This window comes from Elephas maximus, chromosome 3, assembly GCF_024166365.1.
Source record: "Elephas maximus indicus isolate mEleMax1 chromosome 3, mEleMax1 primary haplotype, whole genome shotgun sequence".
NCBI classification, from domain to species: Eukaryota; Metazoa; Chordata; class Mammalia; order Proboscidea; family Elephantidae; genus Elephas; species Elephas maximus.
The window spans coordinates 200,056,155-200,071,172 of NC_064821.1; the positions used below are offsets into that span (position 1 = coordinate 200,056,155).

Genomic DNA, 15,018 nt, shown 5'->3' on the forward strand with positions numbered 1-15,018 from the left:
GTATCTGATTAATGTGGCCCTTTCTGTCTCTTGGGCTCATAATTACCTTGTGTCTTTGGTATTCTTCGTTCTCCTTTGCTCCAGGTGGGTTGAGGCCAATTGACACATCTTAGATGGCCACTTGCTAGCTTTAAAGACCCCAGAAACCACTCACCAAAGTGGGATGCAGAATGTTTCCTTAATAGATTTTATTATGCCAGTTGACCTAGATGTCCCCTGAAACCATGGCCCTCAAGCCCACACTCCTGCTACACTGGCCTTCGAAGCATTCAGTTTATTCAGGAGACTTCTTTGCTTTTGGTTTAGTCCAGTTGGGAAGCGGCACTCTTTCATCACCAAATCTGATCCCACACACACTGAAATCAAGCTCTAAGCCTCAGTCTTCCCATTTGAAAGACCCTTCTCACTGCAGACCTCCCTAGGTGTTTACTGTTTCTGCATGAACAGTCTTCTACCACCAGAAATAAGCATCTTTCCTAGTTTTCTTTTTATCATGTCCCCTGCTTCTTGGGTTAAGAATTAAGTTAATGTTGCTCTAAAGATGAGTTAAAACCCCAAATACAGGATAGAGTTACACACACACACACTTATAGACAGAAGGAGAGAAGAGAAAAGAAGAAATGAGACAAGGCTGAGTTAAAAAGACCCTTCTTCAGATTCCCAGAATGAGTTCGTTGAACTCTTAACCCCAGTAATACAGCATCCAACTATGCCTTACTTTGTATTTTGAAACAAGGTGAATTCCAGAGAGCATGAAGCTTGGGTCTAAAGATTGGGAAATGATGAGTGTGTACATATCTGTCGGTATTTTTTGAGTGCAACTCTGTGAGAGTTAACACAAACTCATTCAATCAATAAATATTGACTGAAAACCTACTGTCTGTTAGGTATTAGGAATTAAAAGGTGAATAAGATATTCTCCTGCCCTCGTGAAGTTTAAATTCTAGTAGGGAGACAGGCCTTTAAATAGATAGAAAGAAATATAGTCAGGCCAATGGTAGTGCTATGCACTGAGCGTTACGGGACAACAGAGGAGGGGCAACTAGTCCTGCTTTGGCAAAGGGGTGTCGAGCAGGGGACAGTTGAAAGGCTTAATAGAGGAGTGGCAATTGAGCTGGTTTTTAAAGGTTAATGAGGAGTTAGCCAGGTGAAGGTAAAAGGTAGGGTAGAACCACGAACAGGCCTCTCTTGCTGGAGCATAACATTTTATGCTGGGAGTGGGAGGAGAGAAGGCTAGAGGAGATGGACTATGACACTGAGCTTTGGGCCAGGCCAGATCATGGGAGACCTTACCTGCCATACTGAGAGCTTGAGTCCATCAGGAAGCTTTTACAGGATTTTCAGGTTGGAAGCAACATGGTCCAATATGTTTCTAGATAGCTCATTCTGCTGCCTGGTGGCAAGATGTATTTGAGGGGTCAGGGCTGGAGGCAGAGACTAGTAAGAAAGTTATTGCCATAATGTAGGTGAGAGAAAATTAAGCCTGAGCCAGGGCAGTGGTAGGATATAGGGGAGGAGAAGGTTTTGAGAAATACAAGGGAGGTGGACTCACTGGCACTTGATGATACTAGAACGTTTGGGTTGAGAAATATGGGGGAGGGGTTATTAAGTGCCAACTCTGCTGTTAGGCTCTCTGGAAAGAGATAAAAGAAAGGTCCCTATTGCAGAGGAATTTACAGTATGATTATGGAGAATGCACAAATAAACTACTAGATTTTGCAAGGAAGTGTATAATCAAAATATATAGTACATAAGTATATAATCAAGTTGTATAGTAAAAGTTATGTATATTATAGGTATTAACTGGTTCATTAATTTATTCTTATTGAGTGCCCAGCATGAGCAGAGTTCTATGTAAGAATCCTTACCTGTGTTAAACCTATAAGATAGGTAATATCACTATTTTACAGAGGAGAAAACTCAGGTCCAGGTTAAGTAACTTCTACAAGGATCAATATATCCAATGGTTTATTAGCTGAATCCACTTAAATGTCACATAAAAACAACCAAACCCATTGCTGTTGAGTTGATTCCGACTCTTGGCGACCCTATAGGACAGAGTAGAGCTGCCCCATAGGGTTTCCAAGGAGGGACTGCTGAATTTGAACTATAAACTGTTTGGTTAGCAGCTGAGCTCTTAACCACTGTGCCACCAGGGCTCCAGAATGTCACATAAAAAAAAACAAATCAAACCCACTGCTGTTGAGTTGATTCTGACTCATAGTGACCCTATAGGACAGAGAACTGTCCCATGTGGTTTCCAAGGAGCATCTGGTGGATTTGAACTGCCAACCTTTTGGTTAGTAGCCATAGCTCTTAACCACTACATCACCAGGGTTTCCCAGAATGTCACATTAAAAAAAAAAACAAAACCAGAAAAGCTGACCTGTTGCTGTCCAGTCACTTGTAACTCACAGCAACCCTACAGGACAGAGTAGAACTGCCCCATAGAGTTTCTAAGGAGTGCCTGGTGGAGATTGTCACATAAAAAAAAAAAAAAAAATAGGCATCTCAAATTCAATATGTCCAAAATGGAACATATTGTCAAACCCCCACGCACTAACTTCTCCCTTATTACCTAACTTGGTGTCATGGATTGAAATGTGCCCCCCAAAATTTGTGTCAACCTGGCTAGGCCATAATTCCCAGTATTGTGTGGTTGTCCTCCATTTTGTGATTTCCTATGCATGTGAATCCTAATCTCTGCCTGTGGTTAATGAGGCAAGATTAAAAAAAAAAAAAGATTAGATTATGTTAAAGTGGATTAGGGTGGGATTGTAACACTTTTACTCAGGTCACATCCCTGATCCAGTATAAAGGAAGTTTCCCTGGGGTGTGGACTGCATCATCTTTTATCTTACCAGAGATAAAAGGAAAGGAAATCGAGCAGAGAGTTGGGGACCTCATACCACCAAGAAACAAGAGCCAGGAGAGTGCTGCGTCCTTTGGACCCAGGGTCCCTGCGCTGAGAAGCTCCTAGTCCAGGGGAAGATTGATGACAAAGACCTTCCTCTAGAGCCAACAGAGAGAGAAAGCCTTCCTCTGGAGCTGACGCCCTGGATTTGCACTTCTGGCCTGTTAGATTGTAAGAGAATAAACTTCTGTTTGTTGAAGTCATTCACTTGTGGCATTTCTGTTATAGCAGCGCTAGATGACTAAGACACTTGGTGACTATCTCAGCATGAAGAAATGGAGTCATACAGACTCAGGTTCAAATTCTGGCTAGGACTCTTACTAGCCGAATTCCTTTTCTTTTTTTCCTTCTTCCCTACTTATTTGAAATGACTGAGACGCAGCTTTATGGGGCCCTGGGAATCAGATATTATCAAGTTAGCCCAGCCCCAGATTGGGAAAGGAAGACAGACTTCTTTTTTCTACATCAGCATTGAATGTTTAGGGAAGGGTCCAGGTGGGAGAAGAGATGCTCTGGCCCAGGGCCGCCTCTTCACCTGGGGTCCAAGGATTACCCTGAGCCTTGCTCTCCTTAGAAAAATCCACTTTGTAGTTCTCTGAGATGTGTTGGCTTTAGGGACATCATAAGTCTCTGAGCTTGCTCTTCTATGGACAGAAATGCTTTCCCAGCCTCAGGGTCTGCAGAGACTGGAATCTGCTGCAGGATCCTCCCGGCATCCATGATGAACAGGCTTTCAGGGTTGACTGATGTGTTCACCCTCTTCCAATATGCCTACGCTGGGCCAAGGTCTTAGAAACGTCTGTGTTGGTTGAGGTCTGGTGGGTTAAGCTCTCTGAAATTCAGTTTTCTTATTTGAAAATAAAAGGTTAGTAACACCCACTACCCAGGTTTGTTGTGAAGATTAAATAAAGTAATATATGTAAAATTCCTTACACTGTGCTTGGAACATGGAAGGAAATTGAGACGTGTTCACTCTGTTACCCTCTTCCTTTCCCTCCCCTCCACTGCCACCCTCTGCCAGATACCAAGCCAGAAGCTGGGAATCACCTAGCCTCCTTTCTGTCTCTCACTGCCTAAAAAAAAGAAACCATCAGATGTCTGACCTGTCATTCCTGTCTCCTGACCTCTGCATACCCACTACCTCTCAGCTTAGTTCAGACGCCTGTCATTTTCCTCTTATTACTGCCTTAGCTGATTAAATTATTTTCCGTATTCCTAGCCTGATCGCCTTCCAAATCATCCTCCATTCTGTTGCTATTTCTAAAATGCAAATTTGATCATGTCTCTCCCCTGCTTAAAATTCTTCATTTGCTTCCCATCACCCTCAGGACAAAAGCCAACCTCTTTAGCACGTCACACAGTGTACTTTGTGATCTAGCTCCTATTTATCACTCTGGCCTCATCTATTCCCACCCCATTCCCTATCCCTGACCTAACACATCACACTGTAGCCCTCAAAAACTGTAGCCCTAGATGTGCTTAAATAGTTGGAACTCCCTGAACAAGCTGTGCTCACTCACCTCTGAACAATGGCTCTTATTGTTCTGTTTGGTTGGAATCACCATGCCCCACTGCCAACCCCGTCTCCTCTGGTCCTCCTGATCCTCTTGGCTCTTCAGGCCTGAGTGTGGCAGATCAACTTTGGGAGCCTGTGAGTTGGAGCTACATCTCTGTGCACACCTTTGTCATAGCACTTATCACACTGAAAAGCACTTGTCTGTTTCTTTCTGACTCTGTCAATCCACTGTGAAAGGTTAAAGCCAAGAGTTGCATCTTTTATTTTTGGATCCTTGGGGTCTTGTATATACACTCCAGGCACATATAACAAATATTTATTGAATGAATATGGTGCAATAGTTATTTAATATGGCCCTTCTAGCCATAGTCTTTGTGATTCTCACAAAATGACTGGGTGGGACTATGAAAATAAGGTGCTTGTGGCCCACCAAGGGGATTAGACAGCTTGGCTAATAATGCAAATAATGTTCATGGTACCCTTGTAGGGGTGGGACCATGCAAATAAGGTATATGGATCCTAATGATGGGATTGGTGAGTTTTGACATCATGCTAGGCTTAAAATGAGCCTCTGCAGCGGGTGGGGTGGGGGGTCTTCACTACCACCAAGAAGAAGAGATGGGAGTGGAGTGAGTCTTTCTGACTCAGTATTCCTCTGTGCAGAACCTCCTAGACGCAGGAGACAGAGAGAGCTGTAACACTGGCGATGGTGAAAGTCGGTGAGAAGTAGTGGCAGAGAACCGGCGGCAGCAGAGCTGGGAGACATTTGAAAGACAGTGCAGTAAGCTTCTTGGCTCACAGAGTAAGGTGGTTACCGTGGGTGTGTTAATCCACAGAGTGAGAAAGCTGAGTCCCTTCAGGCCAAGCTTTGCAGGGGGGGTGGGTGCCCCTGGGCACTTATAGGCAGAGCTAAACAGCTTTGTAACCCTTGCCTGAGCGGGGCAGAGGCCTGGCAGAGGGGCTGAGGGCCAGAGAGAGACCTGCACGTGGGCACGGCTGAGAAGAGGTTGTCCTGATGGAAGAACTCTATCCTGAGTCATCCCTGATCCTGAACTGTAACCCATAATAAACCCCATGACTCTGAGTATGGTCTGTGAGTTCTGTGTGGCCATTCCAACAAATTATCAGTCTAGCAGAGAAGTAGAGAGTGCCATGGGAGGGATGGCTGGTAAAAATATTGGAGGGTGGAGGTATGTCTGACTTCCGCCTTATAGGAATCAGCCTGGGGCTGCTGATGCTGATGGTGATTCTTTCTCCCCCTCATGAAGTTAGAGGAGGCCAGATGCCCCCACCACACCGCCATGCCACCGTTTTTTACAATGAATAAATGGGTTTAGGATATCAACTAAGGTCTGAGTCCAAATGCGTTGTGTTCTTTTTAAAGCACCAGATGCTATTTATTAAGTATGAATGCATTCATTCATTCATTCAACAGATATTTGATGGGCATCTACTTTGTGCCAGGCATTTTGCTAGCACTGGAGGTTCTATATCATCTGGACACATTCCAATTTCCCCTTTAGCTGCTGTCTTTCATAGGTGACTGCCCTTCGCTGTCCTGACTCTCTGGCAGGATTCCTTTTAGTTTTCTATCTAGCCTGATTTCTGACTCATTTCTGACTTCTGAGCCATTGCAACCTGCTGTTTCTATTTGCATTTGACATCTGGCTGACCTCAGTCAGGTATCTAGTGAGCCAAATTTCCAGTCTGGGCCTGCACTATCCTGTTTGGTCCCCCAGGTCCGGGCACAAATACCTCTTTGAATAGGAAGGCTTCAGGCTACCTCTTTTGTTCGTGCCTTATAATCTGGTTTTTATTTTCTTTCTCTGAATTCGCCAGTGATCTCCTGTGGGCTAATTCAATGACTGTTCTCTTATGTTTCTCCCAGTTAAACTTCTTACTGCTTTTGGCCCCCTGACAATCACATTCTCGTCTTTGTAACTGTTTCTCCCTAGCCTGTATGATCTTATGCACTCCTGGTTTTCCACCTGTATTTCTAATGGCTCTTTTTCCCTTTTCTTTTGTGGGATTCTCCTTTTTCCTAAGCCTATGGGCCTCTAGGGTCACTGTGAGTAAGAATCGACTTGACAACAGTAGGTTTTTTTTTTTTGGTTTGGTTTATGGGTTAAGAAAAACCATGGGTTTCTCTCAAAGACTCAATCTCAACTGTCCAACTTTTTTTCTACTATGTTCTTCCCTAATAGTTCATCTATTCACAAGGCCCTGGTAAAAATAAAAATAGCTAACATTTTAACATCATAGTTTACAGAGAACCTTTATATACCTTATTTCATTTATCCTCATCCCGGTATGTGAATGTCTCTAAAATCTAAAACTTCAGTTCCGCAGGATCCTGTTATTCTTAGTAGTCCATTCTGATGCCTGTTCAGGTTGAATCTCATTCTGTTTCTTTCTTTGCACTCCCACTTCACCTGCCCAGATTTCTGTCACAGCACCTATGTCAATACTGCACCTTTACATTCATGTGACTGTCTTTCTCCTACAGGACTGTAAGCTCTATGCTGCATGGTTCTTTCTGTCCCAACACCCAGTACATGTCCTGGCCATAAGGTGAGCTTAATAGTCAACGAATGTAAATGGAATGTAAAATGGCGCAGCTGCTGTGGAAAGCAGTTTAGTGGTTGCTTAAAAAGTTAAACGTAAAATTACCATATGACCCAGTAACTCCACTTCTAGTTATATACCCAAAAGAATTGAAACCATGGACTCAAACAGATACTTGTATATCGATGTTCATAGCTGTATTATTTACAATAGCCAAAAGGTGAAAACGACCCAAGTGTCCGTCAACAGATGAATGGATAAGCAAAATGTGACAATACACACAATGAAATATTATTCAGTTATAAAGAGAAATGAAGTTCTGATACATGCTATTACCTGGATAAGCCTTGCAAACATTACGGTAGGGGAAATAAGCCAGACTAAAGGCCTCATGTTATATAATTCCACTTATATTTATATGAAATATCTAGAATAGGCAAACTCATAGGGAAAGAAAGTAGATTAGAGGTGACCGGGGGCTAGCAGGAGAGGAGCATGGGGAGTTATTGCTTAATGGGTGCAGAGTTTCTGTTTGGGATGGCAAAAGGTGCTGGAAGTAGAAGTAGATAGTGGTAAAGGGTATACAACACTGCGAATGTGATCAATCCCATTGAATTGTGCATTAAAAACGGTTAAAAAGGCAAGTTTCATATTCTATGTATTTTGCAACAGTAAAATAACATTTTAAAAAATCCAGTGAATGGTTGAATAATTTTTTCAATTTCCCAGTCCTAAATTCCAAGTCACTTTGAATCCTCCCTTAAATCTTTTTAGTCACCAAGGCTTATTGATTCCTTATGTCTCATGTTTCTTTGTATATATATATATATAATTTATTTTATTTTTGTTGTTGTTGTTGAGAATACACAGAGCAGAACATGCACCAATTCAACAATTCAGTGACATTGATTATATTCTTAAAGTCGTGCAACCATTCTCACCTTCCTTTTCCGAATTGTTCCTCCTCCCATTAAAATAAATTCACTGCCTCTTATGTTTCCTATCTAATCCTTCAAGTTGCTTTTGTCAGTTTGATCCCATATAGGTAGGTCTTAAACGAGCACAATGCTCAAGGCAGACATTCCTTACTATTTACCCTAAACTATTGTTTTTTGTAAGAATGGTGTGGGGGTGCTGTCTGACCTCCTCTAACTTCACAAGGGGGAAGGAGAATCAAGATCAACAGCCCAAGGCTGATTCCTATGTGAGGCAGAGGTCCAACATGCCTCCTCTTGCCACCATTTTCACCAATTCTGACACCAACCACCCCTCCCATCCCTCCCTTGGCACACTCTGCATCTCTGCTGAGTTCTATAATTCTTTACAGTGGCCACACAGAACTCACAGACAATACTCATGATTATTTGGCTTGTTAAAGAAGTAGCCAAAACCAAACCCACTACCATCAAGTCGATTCTGACTCATAGCAACCTCATAGAGTTTCCAAGGCTATAAATCTCTACAGAAGCTCCTATGAAGCCACTGGTGGTTTCAAACCACCAACCTTTTGGTTAGCAGTCGATTGCTTTAACCAGTGTGCCACCAGGGCTTCTTAGGGAATTAGCAGTTTACAATTCAGGTTCAGGAACACTCAGGATGCAGTTCTTTCATCAGGACAGCCACTTTACAGCTGCGCATGCAGGCACATCTCTCTCTGGTCCCTCGGTCTCTGCCCCTGCGTGGGTAAGTGTTTCAAAGCTCTTTTATCTCTGCAGTAAGTGCCCAGAAACACCCAATTCCACCAGTTAGCCTCCTGCCCAAAGGCACTCAACTGTCTCACTTCGTGGCCTGAGAAGCCCATTGTACCATCTCTCGCTGCTGTTTCTCTGCCACCGCTTCTTGCCATCTTCAGTGTTACAGCTCTCTCTGTCTCTGTCTCTTTCTTGGTCTCCTGGTTCCAGGAGCTTCTCAGTTCAGGGATACCGGGTCCAAAGGACATGTTCTGCTCTTGGCTCTTCTTTCTTGGTGGTGGTGAGATCCTTTTTCTGCTCTGGAATTGGCTCTTTTAAGCCTAGCGGAGTGGAAAAGCTGACCAACCACTTGGTGGGCCACAACTACCTTACATGCACAGTCCCACCCAATCACTTTGGTGGGAGCTGTAGACCATGGCAAGAAAGGGCATATAAAAGCAATCCATTTCACTGCAATTTTAAGAAGACTTCAGGGGATATTTTTGATTTAAGGTTTAAAGATCTCAGAGTAATAGTTTCAGGGGTTCATCTAGCTTCCATGGCTCCAGAAATGCTGGATTCTATGAGAATTAGAAATCCTGTTTTGCTTTTTCCCCCCTTTGATCAGGATTCTTCTATAAAATCTCTGATTAAAATGTTCAATGATAGTAGCCAGCATTATCGAGTTCTGGTCTCATGGCAAAGGAAGCAGGAGTTTATGGAGGCTATTAGCCATACATTCCATTTTCTCCTTTTTTTTTTTCTGATTCTCTTGCTCCAGGCAAATAGAGACCAATTGTTGTACCTTGGACAGCCACTTGCAAACTTTTAAGACCAGTACGCAATGAGCCAGGAAGTAGAACTACACATGTTATTAGGCCAATTAACTGGTCTACCCCACGAAATCATGACCCTAAAGCTCCAAACCAAGGAATCAAATTCTATGAGGTGTGTGGCTGTATATAAGCAGCCTCAACAACTAGTACTTTTTTTTTCTTTCTGTCTTTCTAACTATATCTATCACACAATTTTTTCAAATTCAACTTTTTACAGGTATACAACTTACTGACGCTGTCTTAGTTATCTAAAAAAAAATTATCTAGTGCTGCTATAATAGGAATATCACAAGTAAATGGCTTTAACTAACAGAAGTTGATTCTCTCACAGTTTGGGATGCTAGAAGTCCGAATTCAGGGTGCCAGCTCCAGAGGAAGCCTTTCTTTCTCTGTCACCTCTTGGGGAAGGTCCTTTTCCTCAATCTTCCCCCTGGTCTAGGAGTTTCTCAGCACAGGGGCCCTGGGTCAAAAGGATGCACTCCCTTCCAGCTCTTTTTTTTTTCTGGTGGTAGGAGGTCCCTATTCTCTCTGCTCTGCTCCCTTCTTCTCTCCTTTTATCTCTTGTAAGATAAAAGGTGATACAGGCCACACTCCAGGGAAACTCCCCTTTCATTGGATCAGGGTTGTGACCTGAGTAAGGGTGTTGCATTCCACACTAATCCTCTTTAACATAACCTAGCCTTGACTCATTAACCACAGGCAGAGATTAGGATTTACAACAGTTAGGAAAATTCAACAGATCACAAAAGGGAGGACAACCACACTGTACTGGGAATGACGGCCTAGACAAGTTGACACATATTTTTCGGGGACACTATTCAATCTGTGATTACATTAATTGGGTATGAAACCCTACCTTTAATGAATGCAATTTTTTCATCACTGTAAAACAAAACTCAGTACTCCTTAAGCAATAATCCCCCCTCTCCTCTTCCCTCCCACCCCTGATAACCACTAATAAATTTTGGTCCCTACACATTTGTCTATTCTTGTCTTTTTATTTAAGTGAAGTCGTACAATATGTCCTTCTGTGATTGATTTATTCACTCAGCATAATGTCTTCACACTCCATCCATACTGTAGCATCCATCAAGATTTAATTCCACTTACTGGCTAAGTAGTATTCCATCGTATGTACATGCCACAATTTGTTTATCCATTCACCCATTGATGGAGCCTTATGTTTTTTGACGCTGTCCCTTCATCCCTGTCACGGTTGTAACACTGCCTGGACTCTTACACTTTGTATAACTGCAATACCTCCATCTTGGTTTCCCTGTTCTTAGTCTTTCTCTTGTCAAATCAGCTGTAAAAATGGTATGGCAGGGGCATCTGACGTCCTCTAACTTTACAAAGTGGAAGAAGAATCAAGATGAACAGCCCAAGGCTGGTTCCTATGAGGCAGAGGTCAGACATACTTCCTCTCTCCAAACTTTTTACCAATTCTGACACCAGCTGTCCCTCCCATGTCACTCTCTTCTTCACTGCTGGGTTCGATAACTCATTGCAATGTCGACACAGAACTTACAGACCATACTCATAGTAATGGAGTTTACTGGGCAAGTTGTTGTTTGGTTGGTACCAACTTATAGTGACCCCATGTACAACAGAATGATATTCTGCCCAGTCCTGCATCATCTTCACAATTGTTGCTATGTCTGAGCCCGTTTTTGCAGTCACTGTGTCAGTCCCTCTCTTTGAGGTCTTCCTCTTTTTTGCTGACCTTCTACTTTACCAAGCATGATGTCCTTCTGCAGGGACTGGTCCCTCCTGATCATATCTCCAAAGTACATGAGATGAAGTCTCACCATCCTTGATTGTAAGGAGCATTCTCGCTGTACTTCTTCCAAGACAGATTTGTTCCTTCTTTTGGCATTCCATGGTATATTTAAAATTCTTCATTTAATGCCATAATTCAAAGGCATCCATTCTTCTTAGGTCTTTCTTATTCATTGCGCAGCTTTTGCATGCACATGAGGTGATTTGAAAATACTATGGCTTGGGTCAGGTGCACCTTAGACCTCAAAGTGACATTTTTGCTTTTGACTTTAAAGAGGTCTTTTGCAGCAGATTTGCCCAATGCAATATATCATTTGATTTCTTGACTGCTGCTTCCGTGGGCATTGACTGTGGTAGAGAAGCAACAGGGTACAACTTGGGATCAGAAACTCTCAGGATACAGTTCTTCAATAAGCACAGCTTCTTTTCAGCCATGCCTGCAGGCAGGCTTCTCTGGCCCCTGCTCAAGCAAGTATTATAAAGTTCCTAGCTCCAGGGGATGACAAGCCCCACTGCAGACATCTCCCTCCAGTATGTCTGCTGGTTCCTGCCATCTCCCACTGCTATTGCTCTTGCTACCACAACACCACCATCTCTCACTGTCTTCTGTGTTACAGCTCCTCCCTCTTTCTTTCTGTGTCTCCTTTTAGGCCTAGCAGGATGGCAAAATTGACTGATCACTTTGTTAGTTTCCATACACATTATTTACGTGGTCCCACCTACACAAGGGTTCCGTGCACCTTATTTGCATTATCAGCTAGCTGTCCAATCCCCTTGGTGGGCCACCGGCACCTTATTTGCATAGTCCCACCCATTCATTTGGTGGGAGTTACAAAGTCATGGGGAGAAAGGCCATATAAAAGTGATCCACCACACCACAGGCCAAACCCTGTCTTTTCTAGCCATGGTTCTTTCACACTTGGAGGATAACTTTCCCCTCCCAATCATTTTACCACTCCAAAACAGTCACTAACAATTAGTTCTTCAGTAGAGCAGAGTCATCAGGGTGAGGTTACTCAGATACCTGCCGTTCAGGTCTACTGCAGGTATCCCCATGATCTGATCAGGTTCTCTGAAAGTAATCTCCCTTCGTGGTGTCTGATAAAATTTAACCGAGAGATTATTCCCTTGCTCTGAGCCTCACAAGGTGTCAGCATAGCAAACCTTTAAGGGACATTAGTTCTGCCACTGTACTGCACTCCAGCAGTGCCTCCACCCTCAGTCCACTCTTTCACATTTACAGCCTCTACAATTAAATGTTTACAATCACAATTAACTCTGGTAACATTCAACACTCACAGCTGAATCAGATAATCCTATTGGCATCCTCCCCGACTCTCTCTTCCCCAGACCAGTCAAGAAAAAACAGTTCAGTGGGGATCCTCCTTTGTCTCCCTCATTTTGAGTGTCAACACACCCATGAAAGTGTGTAAGCCAGCCACTTCATGTCTTTATCTGCCCCTATTTTACATAGCTAATGTTTAAATTGCCTGTCCCTATCAAACCATATTCTGAAGAGACAAGCATGTTCCTTGGTTTGAAGAATCTTCTGTTCCAGTTGGAACTTTGAGTATCTGCATCTATGAGCAAAGTCCAGTCCAGAAAAACCATCGAATTACAGCAATTTACACCAGCCTGTGGTGTCAAACATCTCTCTTACTCTTCATTCAGTTGGGTTCTGGTCAGGTCATCCTTAGACCCCACAGGCTAGGCCAGTGGATGTCAGCCTTAGGCTTGGGAGTCCACACACCTCCCGGCACTTCAGGCCAGCCAGCTCCTTCTCTCTCTCATCCCTAGCCCCCATGGGCTAAGCCAATATGTGCCCCAATGGAACATGTCCAAACTCAGCCCATCTGTTCATTACTGCCCTTCCCCCACTTCTACCCAAGGCGAGCATAGCAGGCTAACAACTCTCCTGCTCCCTTTAACTTCCAGTTCTGGAAGGGGGGGTTCTTCTGATGGGCACTGACTTTTCCTGCCTCATTGCATCCAGTGGAAAAACCCTTGCTGGTAATTCAAAAAGCAAAACAGTTGGTTATTATTTTTTTTTTTTTCCCTGGAAGTCCTTCCTCCAAATGCAAATTTCTTGGTCTCTCAGTAGTTCTAAGTAGGTTTTATGTCTTTACAAATGCAAATTTTCTGGCTCAGAAGGTTCTGGGTGGGGCTCAGGTTTTCAACCTAAGCCAATACTGTATACATAGGACCACTGCACTCAAACCAATGGCCTGTGTTTCTTTTGGGAAATCTTAGTTCCCCTTTTAGCATATTGAATCAAGTATTGCTTGAAGGCTGAGTTACATGCTATCTGTAATCTGTAATACCCAATATGCATTTCCATCATACATGTAGGTCTTTTTTACAACACTAGGTAGGAGAAACATTCAATATCCATAGTATAGTCAAATAAATACATAACTCTTTTGAAAACATTCCAGTTTCATCTTTTCTTCTCCATATCTTGACTATCTTCCCATTCATATGCATATGGCCTTGGGTCTCTGGCTGGGTGGAAACAGAAGACCCTGGCCCCCTGTCAATCATCTTGCTTAACTGGCCTGGCTTTTGCCCCAAGCCACTCCAGATGTGACTTTTCTATTCTCCATTTCCCTATCTGCTGCTCCAGCATAACATCCCTTACTTTCAGCCATTACAGGTAACAACAACCAAAGTAGCCATCTAAGAATTAAAAGTTTCACTTCCCATGCCCTTCATTCTTTCTTATAAAGTTCCATGCTTCCATGAGTATCGAGCCATTGTAATGAATCCCGCTGCTGACACCAACTTGAAAAATGGTGTAGTGGCAGTGTCTGACCTCTTCATGTGACTTTACAAGAGGGGAGGAGAATCAAGTTCAACAGCTCAACCCTGATTCTTATGAGGCAGAAGTCAGATATACCGCCTCTCTCCAACATTTTTTTTTTTTTTTTTTTTACCAATTCTGACACCAGCTGTCCCTCCCACAGCACTCTCTACTTCTCTGCTGGCTTTAGGAGATTCTCAGGGCAAGGACCTGCACTCCGCTCTGGCTCTTCTTTCTTGGTGGTAAAGAAGTCTCCTCTCTGCTTTGGGATTGGCTCTCTTTCAAGGCTATCAGGATAGCAAAACTGACCAATCCCCTTGTTGGTGTTCCATACACCTTATTTGCATGGTCCCACCCCCTCCCTGAGGGGTTCCGTTCAACTTATTTGCTTTATTAGCAGGCTGTCCAATCTCCTTGGTGGCCCACAAACACTCAGTTATCCTGTAGGAGTCACAAGACCATGGCAGAAAGGCCATACAAAAGCGATTCATTGCACTATGCTTGTGAAAGTTATATGGAATTCAAACATCAGTGTCCACAAATATTTATTGGAACATAGTCACACCTATAAAAGCTCGGGCTATAATGTCAGATTTGAGTAGTTGTGACAGAGGCCATATGCCCTGCAATGCCTGAAATATTTATTATCTGGTTGTTATAGAAGAAGTTTGCTGACCCCTAATCTATGATCTTGAATTCTCTTTGATACAATCTTTGCATAGCTCTTTAAAAACTTTGGCAAGGTGTGCTTTACTAAAGAAAATATTTTCAGTGCCAATTAGCTGTTCATTAGAAAGGTGGGGGAAGCCAGAGGTGTAGGCTGCATAGAGTGAGTAGGAGCTAGCCTAGTTAGACATTTAGTCACTTAGGCAACCAGATTCCCACAGGAAAGTGAGAGTCAGGGGATCTCAGGTGAGTGGGGGAAAAATAGGTAATCT

At 43.1% G+C, this 15,018-nt stretch overlaps 1 protein-coding gene across 1 annotated transcript in view; it reads left to right on the plus strand.

Moving 5' to 3' along the window:
- The first annotated feature begins 9,237 nt into the window (after nt 1-9,237).
- Nucleotides 9,238-15,018, plus strand: part of SDHC (succinate dehydrogenase complex subunit C) — a 129,448-nt gene continuing 123,667 nt past the window's right edge. Inside the window, exon 1 of the mRNA XM_049881058.1 lies at nt 9,238-9,242. The gene's annotated coding sequence lies outside the window, so the exon portion shown is untranslated. The remainder of the gene's footprint in view (nt 9,243-15,018) is intronic.